This window comes from Oncorhynchus masou, chromosome 5 (genome assembly GCF_036934945.1).
Source record: "Oncorhynchus masou masou isolate Uvic2021 chromosome 5, UVic_Omas_1.1, whole genome shotgun sequence".
In the NCBI taxonomy this organism is placed as follows: domain Eukaryota; kingdom Metazoa; phylum Chordata; class Actinopteri; order Salmoniformes; family Salmonidae; genus Oncorhynchus; species Oncorhynchus masou.
In genome coordinates this window covers 80346379-80356997 of record NC_088216.1, presented here as the reverse complement: position 1 = coordinate 80356997, position 10619 = coordinate 80346379, and the positions used below count along the sequence as shown (strand labels likewise).

At 43.1% G+C, this 10619-nt stretch overlaps 1 protein-coding gene across 1 annotated transcript in view; it reads left to right on the top strand.

Moving 5' to 3' along the window:
• Positions 1 to 3098: 3098 nt before the first annotated feature.
• LOC135540344 (protein kinase C and casein kinase substrate in neurons protein 1-like) overlaps positions 3099 to 10619 on the top strand; it is a 59475-nt gene continuing 51954 nt past the window's right edge. Inside the window, exons 1-2 of the mRNA XM_064966936.1 lie at positions 3099 to 3206; positions 6273 to 6360. The gene's annotated coding sequence lies outside the window, so the exon portion shown is untranslated. The remainder of the gene's footprint in view (positions 3207 to 6272; positions 6361 to 10619) is intronic.

Here is a 10619-nt window from a genome sequence, read left to right as displayed (position 1 = left end):
GATCTAGCAGCTTTAACGCCATCTACTGAGCTGGCGGGAAAACTGTAGTAAAATAAATTGAATTACCAGTATTGTTAAATTATTATCATTCTCATTTTTGCTATTTACTATTATTACCATATAGGTAAAATAGCCATGCACCTTTGTTAATAACATAGTCTAATTAATGAACACATCTCTGCAGCATTTACATTTACATTTAAGTCATTTAGCAGACGCTCTTATCCAGAGCGACTTACAAATTGGTGAATTCACCTTCTGACATCCAGTGGAACAGCCACTTTACAATAGTGCATCTAAATCATTTAAGGGGGGGGTGAGAAGGATTACTTTATCCTATCCTAGGTATTCCTTGAAGAGGTGGGGTTTCAGGTGTCTCCGGAAGGTGGTGATTGACTCCGCTGTCCTGGCATCGTGAGGGAGTTTGTTCCACCATTGGGGGGCCAGAGCAGCGAACAGTTTTGACTGGGCTGAGCGGGAACTGTACTTCCTCAGTGGTAGGGAGGCGAGCAGGCCAGAGGTGGATGAACGCAGTGCCCTTGTTTGGGTGTAGGGCCTGATCAGAGCCTGGAGGTACTGCGGTGCCGTTCCCCTCACAGCTCCGTAGGCAAGCACCATGGTCTTGTAGCGGATGCGAGCTTCAACTGGAAGCCAGTGGAGAGAGCGGAGGAGCGGGGTGACGTGAGAGAACTTGGGAAGGTTGAACACCAGACGGGCTGCGGCGCTCTGGATGAGTTGTAGGGGTTTAATGGCACAGGCAGGGAGCCCAGCCAACAGCGAGTTGCAGTAATCCAGACGGGAGATGACAAGTGCCTGGATTAGGACCTGCGCCGCTTCCTGTGTGAGGCAGGGTCGTACTCTGCGGATGTTGTAGAGCATGAACCTACAGGAACGGGCCACCGCCTTGATGTTAGTTGAGAACGACAGGGTGTTGTCCAGGATCACGCCAAGGTTCTTAGCGCTCTGGGAGGAGGACACAATGGAGTTGTCAACCGTGATGGCGAGATCATGGAACGGGCATTCCTTCCCCGGGAGGAAGAGCAGCTCCGTCTTGCCGAGGTTCAGCTTGAGGTGGTGATCCGTCATCCACACTGATATGTCTGCCAGACATGCAGAGATGCGATTCGCCACCTGGTCATCAGAAGGGGAAAGGAGAAGATTAATTGTGTGTCGTCTGCATAGCAATGATAGGAGAGACCATGTGAGGTTATGACAGAGCCAAGTGACTTGGTGTATTGCGAGAATAGGAGAGGGCCTAGAACAGAGCCCTGGGGGACACCAGTGGTGAGAGCGCGTGGCGAGGAGACAGATTCTCGCCACGCCACCTGGTAGGAGCGACCTGTCAGGTAGGACGCAATCCAAGCGTGGGCCGCGCCGGAGATGCCCAACTCGGAGAGGGTGGAGAGGAGGATCTGATGGTTCACAGTATCGAAGGCAGCCGATAGGTCTAGAAGGATGAGAGCAGAGGAGAGAGAGTTAGCTTTAGCAGTGCGGAGCACCTCCGTGATACAGAGAAGAGCAGTCTCAGTTGAATGACTAGTCTTGAAACCTGACTGATTTGGATCAAGAAGGTCATTCTGAGTGAGATAGCGGGAGAGCTGGCCAAGGACGGCACGTTCAAGACTTTTGGAGAGAAAAGAAAGAAGGGATACTGGTCTGTAGTTGTTGACATCGGAGGGATCGAGTGTAGGTTTTTTCAGAAGGGGTGCAACTCTCGCTCTCTTGAAGACGGAAGGGACGTAGCCAGCGGTCAGGGATGAGTTGATGAGCGAGGTGAGGTAAGGGAGAAGGTCTCCGGAAATGGTCTGGAGAAGAGAGGAGCGGATAGGGTCAAGCGGGCAGGTTGTTGGGCGGCCGGCCGTCACAAGAAGCGAGATTTCATCTGGAGAGAGAGGGGAGAAAGAGGTCAGAGCACAGGGTAGGGCAGTGTGAGCAGAACCAGCGGTGTCGTTTGACTATTGGCACACTGACTTGCAGCACACTGTCTGAGTTTACACCACTTCAATCTGAACCTGTTCCAATCATCCTCGCAAGGTTTTTTCATTTTTTTCTTCATTTAACCTTTATTTAACTAGGCAAGTTACGAACCAATTCTTATTTACAATGACGGCCTACCCAAAGGCAAAGGGCCTCCTGTGGGGACATTGGTGGGATTAAAAATGTAAAATAAATGAAATACAAATATAGGACAAAACACACATCATGACGAGACACCACAACACTTCAAAAAGAAAGACATAAGACAACAACATAGCACGGGAGCAACACATGACAACACAGCATGGTAGCAACACAACATGGCAGCAGTTCAACATGGTAGCAGCACAAAACAGAGTAAAAACATTATTGGGCACAGACAACAGCACAAAGGGCATGAAGGTAGAGACAACAATACATCACGCAAAGCAGACACAACTGTCAGTAAGAGTGTACATAGTTGAGTCTTTGAATGAAGAGATTGAGATAAAACTGTCCAGTTTGAGTGTTTGTTGCCGCAGCTCATTCCAGTTGCTAGCTGCAGCGAACTGAAAAGAGGAGAGACCAAGGGATGTGTGCACTTTGGGGACCTTTAACAGAATGTGACTGGCAGAACGGGTGCTGTACGTGGAGGATGAGGGATGCAGTAGATATCTCAGATAGGGGGGAACACATCCAGAGCCGGCTCCAGGCATAAGCAGTCGCTTAGGGCCCCAGTCCGCTAGGGTATTTATAAAAAAGTTGGGGTGTCAAGAAGGTATACGTTCGAAACTTCATTGTGTATCAGCTATTTTTCTGTTATGTCAGTCAATGACGGTCACTCAATTAGCCATGTCAGCGAACAATTTTTCAGATTGGTAAATTAGGCTAGCCAGCTTTCTAAACTTGTAGTAATCATGTCCGAAAACCAACCTTGGCCCCCATTGATTTTGTTAGTCAATCTCACTCAGATATAATTAACATGGCATAAGTCATGGAGAAATGTGTAAAATTCAGGGGAGGGGGGCGCAAACCAAATCTTGCTTAGGGCCCCAAAAGGCTAGAGCCGGCCCTGGGACCATCCCCCATCTGTCGCCTCTTTGCCCCCCGCACTTTAAGTGCAACACACAAGGCAAGCCTTTGCTGTCAGTTGACTGAGCAAGGTCTATCGACAATTCTAGCTATTATAACGGAAGCATTTGTATATTTAGGCCAACAGGGGAGTCGGACACATCGCATTACGTTCTCTGGTATGTCATGCATTTATATGCGCATTCGCAATTTGTAGTTTGATTGAGTAGAAACTAGAAAGAGCAAGAAGAATAGGCTAAAAACAGTATCGTTTGACTGGTAGGCTACGCAACCCATTTCATACTGCTGCTACCCGCGGCAGCGATACTTTTCCAACCTGCAGTTTTTATTTATTTTTTATTCTTTAGTAACCAAAATTGTACAACATATAGCTGTTATAGCCTTTTGACTGTCAAATAGCGCCATTATACCGCACCTATAGCATGCTTCGCATAATAACTATGTATATGATTAATTTGTTTTCATTCATTTTGAATGAGGATAATAGGATGGTTTGGGGTTGAACGTCCCCTGCCTGTAATTCTCACAGAAACCACTTTATTTCGCGCAACAACAAAAACAATCGACACTTTCCCTGGCTACCACTTCTCTTGCGCAACTAAACATGTAAGCTGTCGCATCTCAACTGTTTAAGTCACTCCAACAAAACAATGTTCAGGTACGTTGCTCGAATATTTTGTAATTTAGAAAAATATTTAAGCCTATATTTAATCAAATATAGTTAGATCTATAACTTTTTTATATATATACCAGTAAGGGAGCCTAAAGAAAAATAATCCATTTGGCTAGAGTGATTGCCATCAGTTTTTATAAAATAATAATATTTAAAGTTAGTATGTTTGGGGCAAAATGCCCCCAGGACAATCCAATACAAGTCAATAGTACCCATATTAGCATTTTCAAATCATGTCCAAGTCATCTACAGTATCTATAACTAACTTCAGTGAACAAGTCATCTGTAAGTAACTTCATTGACCTTTATTGAAATCAATTTTGAGATACTTTAGGATGATTTCGATAGGAAGCGTGAAAATTAATAGGGACCTTACATCATTGGGCTTTGATATTTAATTTATTTAATTACAGTAAGATACCCATACTTGAGCTTTTAAGAGTCAATTACCAAAAAAAGGGAAAAAATGAAACATATAGATTTTAACACACTAAACTTCAGGGATAATTTTGTCCCGATGGTGAGGCAAAACACCCCCTTTCTAAATTTTCGATTTTTATTAAATAACAAAAAAACTATTAATTCTGCCCACTTATTTCTCTTCAAAATGTGTTTGCCTAAGGATAGCCAGTTTGCAGATATTTAATATTTTTACTAAACTATTTTGTTCTCAGAAAATAGAAATGTTCCTTAAGCGGGCATTTTCCCCCAACATACCCGAAACAACCTCTCAGATAAATGATCTATACATCTAGTACAATATTAATATCAATTCCATCCACCATCCAGGCTTTTAAACATAATCTATTAGAGGAGCATGTCTTTCCTTGAGTAAGCTTGAGAGATATGGGATAATCACCAATAGGAGCAGAATTGGTTGAACCAACTAAGCTAGTGGGCCCTAGCAGTGGTTCAGATAAAGACCTCTCTTCAGGTCCTGACTCCTGATGGTTCTAGACTGTATTTAAACAGGCAGCCCAGTTCTGATCTTTTTCCACCAAATGGTCTTTTTACCAATCAGATCAGCTATTTTACCAATAATTGTGCAAAATATCATAATTGGGCTGCATGTGTGAACGCAGAATGTCCTAATGTGAGTCAGGTCTGCTCAGGTTCTGTGATGGAGGGTCAGCTGAGAGGATGCTGTAACCAGTACAGTGGGACATGGTATCTGGTTACAAAAGCTAAAGGATTGCTTCTACTGCATAATAACATCAAATATATTGTATATGTTTGATGCAGCCTCTCAGACAGCTGAGTGTTTGTGGTCACGGACAAATTTAATTTGGGGGACTTGCCCCAAATAAACAATTTTGTGGAGTTTCTCAGTGAAGTTGTCTGACCTCCATCTGCAGAGAGAGAGAGAGAGAGAGAGAGCTGTTCAACAGGTCACTGTCCAGGGTCCTGAACTCTCAGCTCACCACCACTATCACCATGCTGAATGACACTGGCCTGACTGAACCTCAGAGCACGTTGTCTGTCCTGGCGAAGCCCCATTTCAAGCCAAAATCGTTCATTGAAGAAAAGCACTAGGGAGTATAGGCCTAGCAATGTGCAGGTCCATTTTGTTTCAGCCGAACTCACACCTGGAACATTTATTTGGATCTCCACAAAGGTTGGCCTTGGCGATACTCCATGCCAACGTTTACCTCCAGATCAAGAAATGTGTCTTCAGCACTGAGGGTTGTTGTTTGGCCAGCAGAAAAACTCATTCTCATTCTCTCGCCATGCTCTGTGTTTGCGTTCGGAGCATAAATGAGCTGCATGAAAGCCATCTGCTGTTTGAGATGAATAAACCAACACATTTATCTATGTTTTTATCAAAGTCTGTAATGCCTGCCGCAATGGGTCCACATAAGGCTTTTACTCTGAAGTGAAGGGCACGATGAAACTAGAAGAGCAGAGGGTCATACAGAGTAGTGTGTGTGTGTGTGTGTGTGTGTGTGTGTGTGTATTTGCCTACATGCATGCATGCTTCAGTGTGTTTGCATGTGTGTCTGTGCGTGTGCATGCGTCTATGTGTTCGCGTCACGTATGTGTCTGTGCCCCTGTCTGTGTGCCCCTGTCTGTGTTAGTGTGTAATTGGATTAATTCATGTGATGAATATGAATGGGGCCCAGGACACACGTCTGATTTATACACCCCAATTCAGCTGACTCCGCTGAAGGAGGAATGACAGATGTGGCACCATTTCTAATGTAATTAATTAGCCCAGATCATAAGTTGTTTTTCTTCTGCAAATGAATGTGAATCTGCCACTGTAGGACTGTAGGCTATTCCCCATGGATACATCCATTCACTGTTTGCCTCAGTAATTTGTACATACAAGCCTCCTTGTCACATCTGCTCTCCACAACCTTAACCCTACACTAAATGACACTGCATTTCATTTAGCCAAATCACTGGTTTTACCCATTCCCAGCTTGTGTAGCCTGAAGATGCGTTATTTGGAATAGTAAGGTAGTAGTAGTAGCAGTCTGTCATTTTATCTTATTATGAAATCCATAATCCTACTCCTGATGTAATAACTGTCTCTCTCTTGTCTCCTTAGGTGTGCTTCTTTAGGGGTGGGGATTTTAAGGAACACAATCCAAACCTGCATGGGGATATATGGAAACCTGATTGGCCCAGTTGAGAAGGTAAGGGTTTTCACTGATTTCTGATTAGGCTCACATTTCAACATACAAGCAGAAACTCCCTGTTTTCTACTGGTTGAGTGTGCTCCCTATATATACAATGAGGCAAAAAAGTATTTAGTCAGCCACCAATTGTGCAAGTTCTCCCACTTAAAAATATGAGAGAGGCCTGTAATTTTGGCCCCCCAATGGTGGAACAAACTCCCTCACGACGCCAGGACAGCGGAGTCAATCACCACCTTCCGGAGACACCTGAAACCCCACCTCTTCAAGGAATACCTAGGATAGGATAAGTAATCCTTCTCACCACCCCCCCCCCTTAATGATTTAGATGCACTATTGTAAAGTGGCTGTTCCACTGGATGTCAGAAGGTGAATTCACCAATTTGTAAGTCGCTCTGGATAAGAGCGTCTGCTAAATGACTTAAATGTTAAATGTTCATCATAGGTCCACTTCAACTATGACAGACAAAATGAGAAAAAAAATCCAGAAAATCACATTGTAGGATTTTTAATGAATTTATTTGCAAATTATGGTGGAAAATAAGTATTTGGTCAATAACAAAAGTTTATCTCATTACTTTGTTATATACCCTTTGTTGGCAATGACAGAGGTCAAACGTTTTCTGTAAGTCTTCACAAGGTTTTTACACACTGTTGCTGGTATTTTGGCCCATTCCTCCATGCAGATCTCCTCTAGAGCAGTGATGTTTTGGGGCTGTTGCTGGGCAACACAGACCTTCAACTCCCTCCAAATATTTTCTATGGGGTTGAGATCTGGAGACTGGCTAGGCCACTCCAGGACCTTGAAATGCTTCTTACGAAGCCACTCCTTCGTTGCCCGGGCGGTGTGTTTGGGATCATTGTCATGCTGAAAGACCCAGCCATGTTTCATCTTCAATGCCCTTGCTGATGGTAGGCTTTGTGGTTCTGGGATTTTTGCTCACTGTGATCATTTTGACCCCACGGGTTAAGATCTTGCGTGGAGCCCCAGATCAAGGGAGATTATCAGTGGTCTTGTATGTCTTACATTTCCTAATAATTGCTCCCACAGTTGATTTCTTTAAACCAAGATGCTTACCTATTGCAGATTCAGTCTTCCCGGCCTGGTGCAGGTCTACAATTTTGTTTCTGGTGTCCTTTGACAGCTCTTTGGTCTTGTCCATAGTGGAGTTTGGAGTGTGACTGTTTGAGGTTGTGGACAGGTGTCTTTTATACTGATAACAAGTTCAAACAGGTGCCATTAATACAGGTAACGAGTGGAGGCCAGAGGAGCTTCTTAAAGAAGAAGTTACAGGTCTGTGAGAGCCAGAAATCTTGCTTGTTTGTAGGTTACCAAAGACTTATTTTCCACCATAATTTGCAAATAAATTAATTAAAAATCCTACAATGTGATTTTCTGGATTTTTTTTCTCATTTTGTCTGTCATAGTTGAAGTGTACCTATGATGAAAATGACAGGCCTCTCTCATATTTTTTAAGTGGGAGAACTTGCACAATTGGTGGCTGACTAAATACTTTTTTGCCCCACTGTAGATGCAGACTTTGTACCTTTAAAATATCATTCACTGATCTAACACAATTGGATAGGAGCAAAGGAAGGGAATGAGCGTATCATATCATTAGTATCTGGTTGAGAGTTGGCGAGGGTGGCAGGGAAGGGGCTCTCCACAGGCCCAGACCAGGCAGGCCCAGGCATCCAGCCCAACCACCATGCTGGGCAGTAATTGAGCAGTTTGCCTGGAGAGCCTATGAGAGACGAGCAGATGGTGAATTCCTCTACAGCGTATGACTTGGCAGAAATGGATACTGTATGTGTCCCAACTTCAGCTTTAAATGGCTTGATTGGTTGGAAACAAATTTGGAAATCCTCTGTTTTGTTCTTAATTTTGCTTGATGGATTAAGGCAATCAATTCTTCCATTATGAGTCTCAGTCATGAGTCATCACCTTTCCGACAGTGAACACACATGCATCTCATACATGTAGCCACTGCTTCCATACAGAATAGCTTGCTAGGAGAAGGACTTGGCTCTGTCTATCCATCCACCAGTACTGTCTGTGACCTAGTCTGTGTCCCAAATGGAATGCTATTCCCTATATAGTGCACTACTTTTGACATGAGCCCTAGATATAGGGTGAATTTTGGGATTCAGACGTAATGGAAACCCGTGTGGGTGTTGACTGCAGGTTTTAACTGTTCATTTATAGTCCAGATTTACAGTGTCCACTCAATGGGGAGCTGTAGAGCTATGGGAGAGGGCAGCAAGGGCCGGTGGAGGGAGGAAATGGCTTTATGTTGTCAAAGCGTTGGGTGCAGAACTTGTTTGATTGTTCTAAGGCACCATTTAATCCTCTGACCCCATGTTAGCACGTCTAGCTGGCAAACATACCCTATAGTCCAGGGGTTGGCAACAGGTGGCCCGCGGTCCAAAACCGGCCCACCAGTGATATTCTTTGGCCCCCAAAGTTTTTAGTATAACTTTTTAATTTTTTTTTATAAATAAAAAACAAAAATCACCAGGAAATCAGCTAAAAATGAGTTTAATTTAGGAAATCTGTTCTCAATTATTCCCATGAATACAAACACGGACATGTGTAATCGTCTCAATGTAATCATTTGTATGACACAATGTTTAATGCTTTTTGGGCTTATTTGTGGTCAATTTGTAATGTACAAATTATCATTAATATGTTTGGGCCACCGACCATCCGCTCAGACAATAATCGGCCGTGACTGAATCTAGTTGATGATCCCTGCTCCAGTGTCACTGTGAGGGTTTGACAATTTTACAAGGTCCATTCTCAGTGTTAATGTGCTCTAATCTCTGTCTTAATTATGCTTTGACTCTAGCATCTCGGATATTGTAGATGGTCTTTGCTTACCTGCATCCTTGAATAGTTTTTCCTCTCACTACGAGGACACGAGAGCTCATTCATGAAAACACCATCAGAGAACCTCTCTGTTGTGTAGCTAATCACAGCAGTGAGCAGCTGCAGTGTGTATTTGAGTGTCTCATTTCGCCTACTTGGCATTGTAAGTTCAGAAACGATTGGTACCTCTCTGCAGAGCTCTCTTTAGCGTTCCTGAGTGTTATTGTGGCCCTCCGGTGGCTGAGCCCTGGGCTTGAGTGAATGTCCTGCCCCGGTTATAAACTACCGGGCTAGGGAAGCATTATTGATCAAAAGCTAACTGGAATGGAGACTTTTAGGAGGACGGGAATCCTCTGTGGTCTCTCTAGGCTATTGATTGGATGTGTAGCCTAACCTTGCAGAGTCTGTATAATTGGTTTCACCAAGGTGTATATAGCTAAACGCTTGGCATTTAGATGTTAGCTATTTTGGAGAACAATGCTATTAGTGCAGTCATATGTTGTCAGTAGCCTATGCCTCATTTTATATAAATACATTAAGTGTTCTTGTGGTCAATTAAGACTGTTAGGACTGTTTAGAACAAAAAATATCCATTGTGGCGTTACTATGTCCACCATGGTGTTATTATATCCACTATGGAGTTATTATATCCACCATGGTGTTATTATATCCACCATGGTGTTATTATATCCACCATGGTGTTATTATATCCACCATGATGATATTATGTCCACCATGACGTTATTATATCCACCATGGAGTTATTATATCCACCATGGTGTTATTATATCCACCATGGAGTTATTATATCCACCATGATTATATTATATCCACCATGGAGTTATTATATCCACCATGATGATATTATATCCACTATGATGATATTATGTCCACCATGATGATATTATATCCACCATGGCGTTATTATATCCACCATGGAGTTATTATATCTACCATGGTGTTATTATATCCACCATGGCGTTATTATATCCACCATGACGTTATTATCGGGGTGGCAGGGTAGCCTTGTGGTTAGAGCGTTGGACTAGTAACCGGAAGGTTGCAAGTTCTAATCCCCGAGCTGACAGTGTACAAATCTGTCATTCTGCCCCTGAACAGGCAGTTAACCCACTGTTCCTAGGCCGTCATTGAAAATAAAAATTTGTTCTTAACTGACTTGCCTAGTTAAATAAAGGTAAAATAAAAAATTATATCCACCATGGCGTTATTATGTCCACCATGGCGTTATTATATCCACTATGGCGTTATTATATCCACTATGGTGTTATCATATCCACCAAGGCGTTATTATATCCACCAAGGAGTTATTATGTCCACTATGGCGTTATTATATCCACCAAGGAGTTATTATATCCACCAAGGAGTTATT